Consider the following 15,001-nt stretch of genomic DNA (forward strand, 5'->3'; position numbering starts at 1 on the left):
AGGAATTAAGTTCCTCATCTTTATAGTCTATGAGTAATTCACAGTTAAGATGTGCATGGGCAGTCATATTCACTATAGAAAAAGTCAGACATAAAGAAATATTAGATTTAGAGTTAAGCCAAACACCTTGCTCATCTCTACAGATGTCTTAGGTGTTATATATTCAGTGGTGACTTCTTTGAGCATTACAGGAAAAAAGAAGAAAAAAAAAATTGGCTAGAAGAGACCAAGTTCATGAAGCACAAAATGAATCTGAATGACAAAATAAACTTTGTTCCTATATTTTAACTATGTTCTGAAGAAAGTAAAGGTGTTTCATTTGTGAGCTAATAAGTTAACTTGATGTTCACCTGAGTGAAGCTTTCAGGCTAAAAGATATCAAGAATTTCATTCCTCATTCTCAACTGTCATTGTTGATTGTAACTTTTGATAGTATTAGAACTTGTTGGGGTATGAGAAGAAAAAAAATCAGGAATATCCTAGGGTTTTGACTTGTATGAATATTTTTACATAAAAGCTGCCTGTTTTCATTCAGGTACAACCGAATTTCTTTTGGCTACTAGAACCAGAGGTTCCTTTTGCATTATATGGCTGTAGTTTAATGGTACAGGCCTATAAACTATAAAATTTAATAACTTTGAATTTGTTATTGAATAGCCATAGATGTTGCTGGTAAGCAGTGATGTGCTTTGGTTTATTTTAAAGAAAATATTCTAATCAAACTCAATTCAGGTAAGCATCAGTGAAAAGCTATCAGTGCTTAAATTATCCTGACCTGTTTTCCATTTATATAAATATACTGGGTACTGCATTGCCTAGTATGTGAATGTGTATAGAAGAGTCCTAAGAAATATTTGTGCTTTGTGGTGGTAGGGATCGATTGTCTCTCAGAAAAGACCTTTTAATTTTTACAAATATGTAACATGACCTAAGACTGCACTAAACTCTGTGAGCATAATAAAATCTTAGTAGTTATTATCATTGTTATAATAATAGGCATTTTCTGAACTCTTATTTTGCACCTGATGCAATCCTAAGAGCTTTTTAGGGATCTCCACAATATAAGTAGTAATTATCTGCATTTTGGGGGCAAGGAAACTAAGGTTTGGTACAGGTAAGTTCCTTGAGCAAAGGTCTCACGGCTAACAAAGTTTAAAGTCTAAATCATGGCAGTCTGATTTCAGAATTTTGTGTACCCTTAGCCACCATAATATACAGTGTCCTAACAGAAATATTTGTGTGTAAACCCTCAAATTTTTTACAAAAAGAAACAACTTTCAGAAATGTAATATAGACTGTGAGGAATGAGGTATTCAATTGTGTGGTACCATTATGTCCATTTGAATATGAATGAGAGTGAATGAATGGGGATCTAGTAGACGAGGAAGACCCAGAGAAGGTCAGAATGTGAGCATCTTGAGGGATAATTATGATTTGTTGATGCTGGGGATGGAGAACGCACTTCAAGCTGCGGAGAAGCATGGTGAAAACATACTTAGAGTTCACAAAATGATGCCTGAATCTCTCTTTTGGAGATGGGAGTTGGGGTGGGGGCAGAATCATAACCCTAACCATCTACATTATTCCGCCATTTTTACTGTGATCTATCCAATCTACCATCAGCATCTTTGGTAAGTTAGTCTTGCTAATGACTGGGAAAAGGAAAGGAAATCCAAGGATCCTTAGTGGAAACTGAAATCTAGCTAAAGCGCCCTCCTGGGTACCCTGTAAAAACATGAGAGTTTCTGCAGCGATCACCCAGATTCACCTGTGCCTCATCACCTTCTGATGTTTCAGTTTGGCCCAGGCACCTTCCTGTATGTATGAGTCTGCAAAAAGTAAGTCAAGTCGCTAGTCATGTCCGACTCTTCGCCACCCCATGGACTGTAGCCTACCAGGCTCCTCTGTCCATGGGATTTTCCAGGCAAGAACACTGGAGTGGGTTGCCATTGCCTTCTCCAGGGGATCTTCCCGACCCAGGGATCGAACCCGAGTCTTCAATAGATTGCCTTAATCTAAAGTTACAGTTTCAGATTGAACTATATTTTACGTTAATATCTCTGTGTTAATGAGTAGTTGATACACTTTACAACTCATCTTCTTTCTTAGTTATAGTCGATTTGCAATTTTATATTAGTTTCAAGTACAACGTAGTGATTCAGTATTTTTTTTTTTTTTTTGCAGATTATACTCCATTATTGTTGTTTTAGTCACTAAATCATACACCCCTCTTCTGCGACCCCATGGGCTTCCTTAGGATAACCAGTCCTGGAGGAGATACCATGGACTGTAGCCCACCAGGCTTCTCTGTCCATGGGATTTCCCAGGCAAGAACACTGGAGTGGGGTGCCATTTTTTTTTCTCCAGGGGACCTTCCCGACCCCGGGACTGAACCTGAGCCTCCTGCATGTCTTCTGCTCGGCAGGTGGATTCATTACCACTGGGCAACCTGGGAAGCCCCATACTCCATTATTGGTTATTACAAAATAATGGCTGTATTTCCCCGTGCTATATCCTTGTTGCTTATGTAATTTGCGCTTATCTTTTTAAGTAGTCTTTAACCACAAAAACTGAGTCAGGTGGTTTTCTGTGCGACTTCATCTACTGAGTCCAAACAACGTGGATTCACTCGTGTTACTGTTTCTGTAGGTCTAGGATAGATATCAGCCTTACTGATAGGGTGCTTCCTACATCTCTTCCTCCACAGACCAGGATATGTGTTTGGAGCAGTCCTGCCAGTGTTTTATTAATGTGTAATCTCTTACATTTTATTTCCTCCTGACACACTAGTATGGAAGGATATGGGCATGATCAGCTCGTAGCACACTTTGCTTGGTCAGATTTTGGATGGTTCCTAGTCTCCATCCAAGTCTAAGTGTCTGTTTAGAATGCTCTGTTCTTCCTGCTACTGAGATGAAATTGTGACAGAGTATCATAGGCTTTGAACTACATCACTTTATGTCAGGTAGGTGAGCTTTGTAGAGTTGCTGATAAGAAAGAAACATACCCACATTCATTCTCACCCCATCTCTTTTAAGCCCATATGAGCCTTCCTTAACTCTATTGTGGGCTTTCTGCCCTGTAGAATGTTATGTAAAACCTTAATTATGATTTTATCTATGGTTCATAACATTTTTATTTTCAGTCTAGTATGTGATCCCACTTAGGATAACCAGTCCTGGAGGAGATACTAATAATACCATGTCTGAAATCATTAGAAGAAATTTTGGAGTATTGAAACAGGAAGAATCCTGGAAGTCACTTTCCAAGTCCAGCCTCCTTATCTTGAAAATAGGGAAACAGACCTAGAGGTTATTTGTTCCACCTCAAAATAATGAAGGGCTAACAGGATTAGAGCACAGACTATTGTCAGATAAAACATAATACTTATATCACTGGTTCTGTTTCATTATGAACAGTGGCACTCAAGATCTCAAGATACAAAACTAGAGATGGCCTACCACTCTCACTAATTCACATCTCTATTCTTGGAAAATTAAAGTAAAAAAAAAAATTACTTTACAACAACCCATAATCTAGTGTTTATTAGAAGTAGCTAGAAGTTAGGGCTTTACCTGTATGGCATTTGATAATGCTTTTTTGAAATGAGACTCGGTTTGCATGGAGAGCAGCCAACTTCATTAAGAAATTTATTTTTTAGTGATTAACAAATTTTAAAATAAATTATCTCAGCATAATTTGGCAAAGTCTAACCTGAACTTCATATATTGCTTTGTTCAAACCAAGAAGGAGCTTTGAATGGCCAAGAATTTATGATAAGAGGATCAAAGTAGTTTTTTAAAAAAAGTTTGTATTTTCATCATAAATCAAAAATACTTTGGAGAAATGTTTGAGGTCACTGTTTGAGAAGTTAGAATAGGAATTGTAAATAATAAATTACCCATATACCAGCCCACATCTATGAAATTCCTGGAGGGTGATAGGTCTGTGAAAATACACTTTAAAAAAAAAAAAATCTGATTTTTATCAAAGCAATAGTAGTCATGCTTAGGCTGAGGCATTGTTTATGTTCTTTTCATCCTTTATGCTATTGATGAAAACCTGAAATATATGTTGCTTAAAAAGATCATTTAAAATTAAATTTAGTTTTTCCAGCAGCCAGTTTTTGAGTGATTGCCCCAACAATAGAGACATTCAGAAGATTCTGTAGAAAGTTAAATCATGGTGTCTAGGTGAGATGGAGTCTGTTTGAGGATACCTATAGTCCTACCCATTCACCTTAGACTCCTAGGAAAGCTGTGTGTGTGTGTGCGTGTGTGTGTAAAAGTATCACTGTTGATTCCTAAGGTGCTCATTAGAGGTTTTTGTTCATTTGTGTTTTAATATTCCAAGATGCTGGAAAACTTACTAACATGTGCTTCTACTGCGGTATTTTGGCCATGAGGGCTTCTGCAGTAAATAACTTACAAGGAAGGTTCATGCTGCTCCTTATTAATCTTGCCTCAGAATCTCCTTCTGCTGTTATGCATTTCTTAGTCCCTTTGCGCCTTCATAATGCTTTGAAACACCTATTTCCCTCCTGCAGAGTGAAAATTACTCAACATAGTTTGTTAGGATGAAGTCAACGAGGAAGGAAAGGATTGTGTTCAATAAAATGACTTGGAATGCTTTATTTGAAGTTTGTTTTTAGCTATTTGTCCTTGCTGAAGGTCTTAAAATACGTTGTGTGAGTGGAGACATTGCCTGAGTAAGAAAATTTAGAATGCTACCGCTACAAGTTGCTTGGGATAAGCCTAAGAAAGGATGCTAGAAAAATAAATAAATAATCGAAATGCTAGGGGGAGTCAAATCCCTACTGAAAATTTCATCAACCTAATTAGATCAGTGCAGCCTTTAATTACACTGAGAAACTTTTCACAGTAAAAATTTAGAAGAGGCTGTGAGGTGGATGAGGTTCAGAAAATATCCTCTATTATGAAAGCATTTTCATCCATGTGAAAAAAAATAGTTAATACGTTCATGTGAGCAGCATGGTCCCCTCTGCCATTTGCAGTGGCCTTGCTATAGTTCATACCAGTATCATTACTGGGGAAAAAAAAAGTTCAATAGTTCCTTCATGCAAATACCTCTTCATTCCTATCCTTCTGGGAGGGCAACAGAACTTTAGAAGATTGTGAAGGCTTCTCAGTTTATCTTCTATGATAGAACTAGCTCATCAAATGTGGGTTTTGTGGTACCCTGTTCTTATTTCCTCATGACTCAGAGAGTAGAGTGCATATCATTTACATGTAAGAACAAAAATCCATGGCATCCTTATTTTCATTTCAAGTAATTTTTCCAATTTTGAAATAGAAGTCTGACCTGTTGGAGAAATTTGACATCAAGGAAAACTTTGGAGGGTAAAGAGATCTTCGTTGATCATCATGCAACTTGGGAAGAGGGAGGACTTCTTATCTGAGAGGACTTCCTCGTAGGAGATCCAAAGTGATGATTAAACACAGTTCTCCCAGGTTTTAATTTCCTCCAGACTCTTCCTTCTTGTGGTCCCTGATCCCTGAGACAGTTTCTGCCTTTCCTCTCCCATTACATTGTCACAGTCTATATATCGGTGGGTATTTTTACAGTGTAGTTATGTTAACCTTTCTGCATGCCTCATTCATTCCTTTCAAAAGAGAACTGCCTTTGCATTTCCATCTCACTTCTTCATAGCCATTTTCCATACATACCCATGTATTTTTACTCACCGTATAATTATATAACTAAGGATTCTAAATTCTACCTTATTGTGTTTTTCAGAATGTCCTCAATTTCACTATTTTAGGAGATATTTTACTAATGCCATCCAAATAAGAGACTGTATGAAAATAGGAATTCCTGAAACAGAAGTCACCCTTTGTCTCAGTGCTGTATTCCTAGAGGCAGGCTTGTGGTTTAGTGACTTGTAAGAGAGCTTAGTTTAGCCTTAGCTGCAGAGGAGGTACATTGATTTACAGCATTGGGCAAAAGTTCTGGTCTAGAAAGAAAATAAATTTTCTCCATCTGATTTAAAACACAGAAGATGGCAGTTTGCTTTTTAAACTTTAACGAGAAAGCAAGATGGAGTATGTGAGGATGTCAAAGAATTTGACAAATTCTTATGTACTATTAACCTGATTTATTATAAGCCCTGCTTAATTTCTTTCAGATCGTGGAATTACTGAAATGTGTTTCAAGTCTTCTGCTGTAATAGATTGTCAGCACTAGAATGCAAACAGAGGTCAATTACCCTTGCCTCCTTTCATGTTAGGCAGCAGACCAACAGCTTCTTTTAAGTCAGACAACCCCCTTTCCTTTTTAAGGATGTCATTCCAAGAACTCCTGTGAGCTAATAGTAATAATAATAATAATAACAATCATAATATCCTCATTATACAAATGAGGACTCTGAGATCTTAGCAGAACACATGTCTCGGTGGTGAGGTTGAACCATGACCTTGATTTTCCATCCCTAAGTTGAGTACTTTTCCTAGTTAGGGCACATTGCCTGAATGTGCTCCTCCAAACAAACTCCAGTGATATAAACTCTGTGGTACCTAGTTGTGGGTAGGATTATACTAGGCATTATACACAGGGATATTAAAAGAGCTATTATAAAACGGCAGGAGGGTTGGTATATTCCAGAATAGTAATAATAATAATAATATACTAAGCATTTTCTATTTTTCATGTAATATCTACAGCAGCCACTGAGTACCCTGTTTTACTAGGGGCATCAGCAACATAGCAAGCATAATAATTTATCCCTAAACAATAAAAGGATGAAACTTCGTGAGACAACTTGATATTCAGTACTTGAAACATGGCGGCAAGGGAGGAAAAAAAATTGTATATGTAGACTTACAGCATTTTATCTTTGAAGCTAGTTTTATTATTAAATTGCCTAGAGCGATGCACTGTCATTTTTCCATTGTTTTATATGTTCCAAAGTAACTCTCCGAACATGATAAAAGTATGGTAATACCATTCCTATTTGACAAATGAGGCATGGAGACAAGAGAAGTTCAGTACCTGACCTAGGAAAAAACAGTTACTAAGTAGCAGGGCCCAGACCTGCTGCTGCTGCCGCTAAGTCGCTTCAGTCTTGTCCGACTCTGTGCGACCCCATAGACGGAAGCCCACCAGGCTCCCCCATCCCTGGGATTCTCCAGGCAAGAACACTAAACCTTAACTAATCTGACCACAGACTCCTCTCCTTTACTACTCTATGTTGCTCTCTTTACACATAATGTAATTTCACTTATTTTTCCTCGTTCTCAGTCTTTTCATTAAGGTATAATTAAATGGAATGAACTTTATAGCAATCTTGAGGAGAAAGTAATCACAGCCTAGATTCCTAGGATGTTGCAGAAGGACATGTCTATGTGGGAGGAGAAAGAGCAGGAGATATTTATTTCTTGAATGCTCAGTTATAGGTGAGCTTCCTGGGGGACTTTTCCCCCCACAGTTCTAACTGGTATTGGGATGGCACCTCTGTAAAAGTCTCTCTACTCTGCAAGTCTGCATAGTCTTCCTCCACTGTGGCTGTAAATAAGGCAATAATGCTTGTCATCAGTTTCTGAACTCTGTTGTCAACCATTTGAACAGGGATGCACAAAAAATACATTTAAAAGTACTTTTTAGATTTCTATAAAGTATTGGCTTCATAGATTGTTGAGAGTAAATTTTTTTCTGTGCCTTGTAGCCTTGGGGACAGGGAAATAAGCAATTGGGGCAGAAACCAGGCATTTTGCCATAGACACTCCTCCTTGAAATTGGATTCAGGGGGTCCCATCTGCTCAGGTCCCTGAGGAAGTGGAGCTCAGCTCTTTAGTCTCCAAGCATCTGGTGAGTCCTTGTCTGGAATTCAGCTTTTTGAACATCATAACCTCCCTTCCAGGGGACCCACAGAATTTTTATTTCCCATCATTTTCAGCAGATGCCCCATAGCCTGGAACTATATCAGCAGTTGGCATAATGCATTGTAGTGCTTTCAGATATCAAGCTAGCAAAGCATGGTTGGGTAGGAGGTTCGATGACATTTTAATCCAGAGGAATTGATGCATTTTATAGACTATGACATTTTTCTAGCCCAGCAGAAAGCAATAATGAATAATGTCTAAGACTAAACATTTCCTCTTAATTTCAGCACCCACTGCAGTACCCTGTTTAAATTGTTCTGTTCACTTAGGCATGTGTGCATTCAGTGAATCAACATTAGTCAATACCTACTATGTGCTAGGCTCTGTAGTAGATACCAGGGACATACCGATAAATAAGACAACACACTTAGAAATCTGGAAGGAGAGTCTGACAAAGAAACAGAAAATTGAAATACAGTTACCTTAATTGAAGTAGTGGAAGTTGCTCCAAAAATACAGTGGAAGCTGTTATTAATTCAGGTAGAGGTGACTGGTAATACTTTCAAAGAGAAGGTGACAAAGTAATCTGAGTTATCCTCTCTGTCTTTCTTTGCTTAACTCTATAGTGGGCATGATGTTATATGAGATTAAAGCACAATGAATTAGCTCCGCTCTCAGAATTAGAAAAGAATAGAAAAGATAAAATGATATGAAGGATTAAAAAGCACATTAGAAAAGAAAAGCTCCGTAGAAATACAAGCTTGTACTTTGCTAAGTATGAGCCATATTTAAAAAATCTGATATCCATCCAAAACAAAGACAATATTTTAGTCTTCATCTTAATTTTTGTTATGAGTTGATTTACTCTTCACTTAGTTGTTTAGATCAAGTGCTATGTTTGGAAGAAAATTATTCCTATACATGGTAATTGGTCCTTTTTTTTTCAGGAGGCTCATCACTATTGAAACACATTTAAAACTAATTACTTTAAAGTGAAAATAATTCTGTTATCATTCAGAAGCATGTGATTTTTAATAGGAAAATGAGATTTTTTTTTATCTTTGTTGGGTATTCTGCACACAGAGAAATTGGTGATTCTGAATGTTCAGTTTAGTTCTATATAAATGATATGACTATCTATTATGTATCAGGGTCTGTGTGACATACCAGGATATGATAATTAGGTTGACATAGGTTATCAATCAAGATCATGATAAATGAATTGTCCCTCAAACATTGATATTTTTCTGAAACTAAGTTTCTAAATTTGAGTCAAATGGGAAGACAGTAACCAGTTATAGATTGTTATTCTTTTAAATTAGTTATGACAAATTACATTAGAATCAGACAGACCTGGGTTCAAGCCCTGGCTCCCTAGACTTGGTAGTTGTGTAACCTGCGAGTAGTAATTTAGTATTTTTTGCTTCCTTTTTCCTTCACTCTAAAGGATTAAGTGAATGCATGTAATTGAAGGACTCAGCATAGTGCTCATTATACTGGACTATTTCAATAAATGATGAGTGGTAACTATGATTATATTGCAGATAGGAATGGGCCAATACATATATATTTCATGGACATGTGACCTACGTAGTCAAAAAGGCCCCCACATACAGAAGGACCCTGCACTTGGTTTAATAGCTTCCTCTTGCCATTTGAAATTCTTAATAACTTTGAACAAGGGACCCTTCATTTTTATTTTTGCATGGGACCCTGTAAAGTATGAGAATTGTCTGGGTTTCAGACACATATATGAGATTTTGCACATATTATCTCATTTTAAAAATTATTTCATTTAACCCTCCCAACAGCTCTGTGAGGAAATTGACTTCAGTGGCACAAATTATTTATAACATCATCAAGGCCGCAATACTCATATGTAAAAGAATTCAGAAGAAACACTATTTATTGACTCTAGCCAATGTGTTTTCCTTTTTTGTTCTCCTAAATTATAATAGCCACCTTCCAAAAACTAGAAAAGATGACTGAGAAGCTCAGCATTTTTTTAGAAAAATATTGGTATCTTTTTCATAACTGGAGATAGTCCATTTTTATGGTTTAAATGCAATTTTGTTTTTTGCTTTTTAAGGATTTTATCATCATCATCAGATTTCACATTACAGTATTTTTCAAACACAATCACTGTATTCCTTGCCTATACTCACCATCTGTAGACAAAACAGTCTCACATGTAAGACTTCAGTGTTTGCTGGGAAGAGTAAATTGACCTTTTTGTTAACATTTTCTTCTCTGCGATTGCCATCCATCCTTCATGAACATTACCTTTAGCTATTGTTTAATAAATTTTTTTATTTATCCTGGATTAATCAAAACATTTATATAAAATTACATAGAATTTATATAGAACAATTTCTAAACAATGGCATGCAACTAGGAAATAAAGCCCAGCATCAATTCTTAGCCCATTTAAGGATTTACTCTTCAAGGTGTGGCCTGTGAACAAGCAGTATCAATGTCACCTAGGAGCTTGTTAGATGAAAAACCTCAGGCTCCTCCCCACATCTACTAAATCAGAATCTATATTTTAATAAGATCCCCGGGTGATTTCATATGCAAATTTAAGTTTGAAAATCACTCATCTAGAGCACCTCAGCCCCTTTATTTTATTGACATCATTGACTGTGTGCACACACTAAGTCTCTTCAGTCACATCTGACTCTGTGCAATCCCATGAACTGTAGCCCACCAGGTTCCTTTATCCATGGGATTCTCCAGGCAAGAATACCAGAGTGAGTTACCATGCCCTTCTCGAGGGGATCTTCCCGACCCAGGGATTGAATCCATGTCTGGCAGGGAGGTTCTTTACCACTAGCGCCCCCTGGGAACTCCCATCATTGACTGCATGATGCACAATTATGCTATGATTGGCATTAAGCATGGCTAGAATGAACCTCAATTGCAACTATGATCTGCATTTTAAACATATTAAATATAAAACATACAATTAAGTAGCTCAGAAATGACTCTGAGGCTTACACCCAAAGCCTCAGCATCTCAGAGTGACAAGACCCTAGGAAAACACTCCTAGGCTCAGTTCTCCTATACTTCCTGCTTGGGCTCAGCCTTTTGCAGGAGATGGACATCAGGATCTTTGTGTCAGATTACACCAAGGGCAGATAAACCACCAGGATCCCTGCAGGGCCAACCTCCCAACATTCTAAATTTAGTGGCAAATATAGCCTTGGGATCAGTTGTATTTACTATCCAAGCAATAAGCTTTTGCTTCTGAAATAGTTGGAACTACGCCCATGACCATTAAAGTAAAATGCCTGTGTGTTTTAATAACAATTTTAAACTAGGTCTCCTAACCTTTATTTGATTTTGAGTACTGCTTTCATAGCAAAATTTGTTCCCTTGCAAAAGTGCTGAAAATCACTGTGTGCAGGTCTACTTGGGTTAATTATTATTTTTGCATGGTAATATTCTTATGCTGAATTTTCCATGTACACTCTTCACATTTTTTTAGGCCATGGTTTATTCAGGGTTATTTTTACCTTACCACAGTTTGCTAACTTAAACAGATTTCTATGTATTTATTTACATTTTAACAACTTTGTAACATAATGGATTATGCCCTAAAGGAAGTAAACTCTTCCTTGGATATAAATTAAACAGTTGAGGATTTGAGGCATTAAGGAACCATTTAGGGATATACTGCTTTTGCTACATGAATTTGAGTAAGAGCCCTCTAGAGGAAGATATGTTCAAACTACCGCACCATTGCACTTATCTCACATGCTAGCAAAGTAATGCTCAAAATTCTCCAAGTTAGGTTTCAGTAGTACATGAACCGAGAACTTCCAGATGTTCAAGCTGGATTTAGAAAACCCAAAGGAACCAGACATCAAATTGCCGACATCTGTTGGATCATAGAAAAAACAACAGAATTCCAGAAGAACATCTACTTCTTCATTGACTATGCCAAAGCCTTTGACTGTGTGGATCACAATAAATTGTGGAAAACTCTGAAAAAGATGGGAATACCAGACCACCTGACCTGCCTCTTGAAAAACCCGTATGCAGGTCAGGAAGCAGCAGTTAAACTGGACATAGAACAACAGACTGGTTCCAAATAGGGAAAGGAGTACATCAAGACTGTATATTGTCACCCTGCTTATTTAACTTATATGCAGAGTACATCATGTGAAATGCTGGGCTGGATGAAGCACAAGCTGGAATCAAGATTGCCAGAAGAAATATCAATAACCTCAGATATACAGATGACATCACCCTTATGGCAGAAAGCAAAGAGGAACTAAAGAGCCTCTTGATGAGGGTGATAGAGGAGAGTGAAAAAGCTGGCATAAAAATCAGGATTCTAAAAAAGATCATGGCTTCTGGTCCCATCACTTAGTGGCAAATAGATGGGGAAACAATGGAAGCAGTGACAGACTTTATTTTCTTGGGCTCCAAAATAAATGGGCACAGTGACTGCAGCCATGAAATTAAAAGACGCTTGATCCTTGAAAGAAAAACTATGACCAACCTAGACAGCATATTAAAAAGCAGAAACATTACTTTGCTGACAAAGCTCTGTCTAATCAAACCTATGATTTTTCCAGTAGTCATGTATGGATGCGGGAGTTGGACCATAAAAAAGCTGAATGCCAAAGAATTAGTGCTTTTGAGCTGTGGTGTTGGAGAAGACTCTTGAGAGTCCCTTGGACTGCAAGGAGATCAACCAGTCAATCCTAAAGGAAATCAGTTCTGAATACTCATTGGAAGGACTGATGCTGAAGCAGAAGCTACAAAACTTTGGCCACCTAATGCAAAGAACTGATTCATTGGAAAATACCCTGATGTGGGGAAAGATTGAAGGCAGGAGAAGAGGGGACGACAGAGGATGAGATGGTTGGATGGCATCACCATCTTGATGGACATGAGTTTGAGTGAGCTTTGGGAGTTGGTGATAGACAGGGAAGCCTGGCATGCTGCAGTCCATGGGGTTGTGAAGAGTCAGACATGACTGAGCGACCTACTGAACTACTACTGAAAGGAAAGTAAGAAGTATGACACCACTCTAAACTGAAGGACACACAGCCCAAAATTTTCTTGGTGATTCAGTGAACAGAGATGCCTTTAAGTGACATTAATGGAAAAACCATTAATCCCAAGAAGAGTGTGAAGTGTGTGCTTATGCAATGCTTATAGAAAAAATAACTTTGAAGTGAGCTGGCTGCATACTCTGCGGTCAGAAAAGAAAGTATCACAGACCTCCTAAAAATTGCTTTAGGACACCAGAATTTTATGGCACTTTATATCCTCCCCCACTATCTTCCTCTAGTCTCACTGTGTAATTAGAGGCTATTTGTTCTTGAAAATGCATTAAAACTAAATCTCTCTGGCTTTATTAGATTAGAATAACACTGAAAATACTTCCACTTACTTTCATCCCCCACTCAGGAAAATGCAGCCTTTTTTTTCACTTCATACAACTTTACTTGCACTTTTAATGCAATTCCTTCTTTCTATCTTAAAAATGCACATAGCACAGGGAGTATTAATAATTAAATTTGAAGTGGAATATCCAGAAGTGAAGTTTAAGTAATAGGAAAGATTTTTACATTCATGTTTGTTTTTCTTTAACTATTGTAGTTATACATATGATAATTGAGTAACAATCCTTTAAAATGTGTGCATTTATTCACCAAGCCCTCAGTGAGAACCAGCTGTGTCTCTAGCACTGAGTAGATGCTGGGTTTACAAATATGAATGATTTGCATCACCTTTTCTGAATTCTGAAGAAACACAACCATAAAAATAAATTTCAATGCTATAATTTGACAACAACAACAAAATGTATCAAATGACCTGCATGAAATGAGCCTGTGCAAGATGCCAAGTGAAGATTAAAAAAAGAGAGAGAGAGAGAATAAGATGTGGTACAGATGAAAGAAACACATAAGTAACTAGGTCACCTTATTCTGCTTTTCTGCCTCATCCTGAGCTCATCTCTATCATAGTGTTGCTACTGTAATTGTATCGGTGTTCAATCAACTAGGGTTTCTCAAGAATATTAAGCCCTAAGGCATCCATTGTTATGTAATAGTGCTAGTTATAGACCATCATTGTGAGAATTGAGAAAATAGTTACTCAGCTAATTTTCTATGTTCTGTGGTTCAGATGACTTTTCTAGTTGAGAAAAGCTAGGGGACGACTATTCTGCTAGTTTGCTGGCAAGGAGTATGACTTTCTTGGTGCTAGAAACTGTGGCATAGTTGGTGCTCTAAAACCCTTTGGTTGATTCATTATAATTACATTCAAGTGAGGTAATTTCTACAACAAAGGTTTGTACTGCATTCTATGGCAACATGATGTAGAGAGGGGCATCAAGAAATGTCAAAAAACAGACTTTCCCAGGGAGATACTATTTGCGCTTAGCTTTCAAAGAAAAATAATATATCTGCAAGTGAATAAGATGTGAGATACAAGTTCGAGACGGAGGAGAATTTGGAGAAATGGCATGGTTGTAAAAGAATACACAACCATGTAGGGTATGTCTAGGGTCCATCAGTGTGACTCAGGAAAGGATACATGGATCACTGGTGCTGGATATAAATTGGAGGAAATAATGTTGAAAATGGATAAAATGATGACAGGATATGACTGCTCCAATGGTTGAGACTTTGGTGTATTAAGAATCACCTGAGAGTTTACTATGCTGCAGATCCTGGTCCCCACTACTTTTCATTCATTTAACAAACATTTAAGGTAATAAAGATGCACCTGATGTGAGGACTTTTTTTTTAATTAATTTATTTTTATTGAAGGATAAATTGCTTTATAGAATTTTGCTGTTTTCTGAAAAAACTGGACAACTACATGTAAAAGAATGATATTAGAATACTTCCTAACACCATACAACAAGATAAACTCAAAATGGATTAAAGACCTAAATGTAAGACCAGAAACTATAAAACTCATAGTGGAAAAGTAGGCAGAACACTCAATGACATAAATCAAAGCTGATGCAAAGACTTTAACAAAGACTGCTGTGTGTTATAGGGTGCTATGGATACTTCTTGAAAAGTCTGTGATTGGGCCAGGATTTAATACGAATGATCAAAAGATGCTAAGGCTCCAGCTGAAACAAAGAGAAAAGTGAGACAGATCAAGAGAGAGATGTTCAAGATCAGTCTTGG

The 15,001-nt window shown here is 37.3% G+C and overlaps 1 protein-coding gene across 1 annotated transcript in view; it reads left to right on the forward strand.

The window, feature by feature from the left end:
• The window catches only part of NRXN1 (neurexin 1), a 1,175,743-nt gene that overhangs the window by 449,559 nt on the left and 711,183 nt on the right, over window positions 1-15,001 (forward strand). The window lies entirely within an intron of this gene.

Source organism: Dama dama, chromosome 11 (assembly GCF_033118175.1).
Source record: "Dama dama isolate Ldn47 chromosome 11, ASM3311817v1, whole genome shotgun sequence".
NCBI lineage: Eukaryota > Metazoa > Chordata > Mammalia > Artiodactyla > Cervidae > Dama > Dama dama.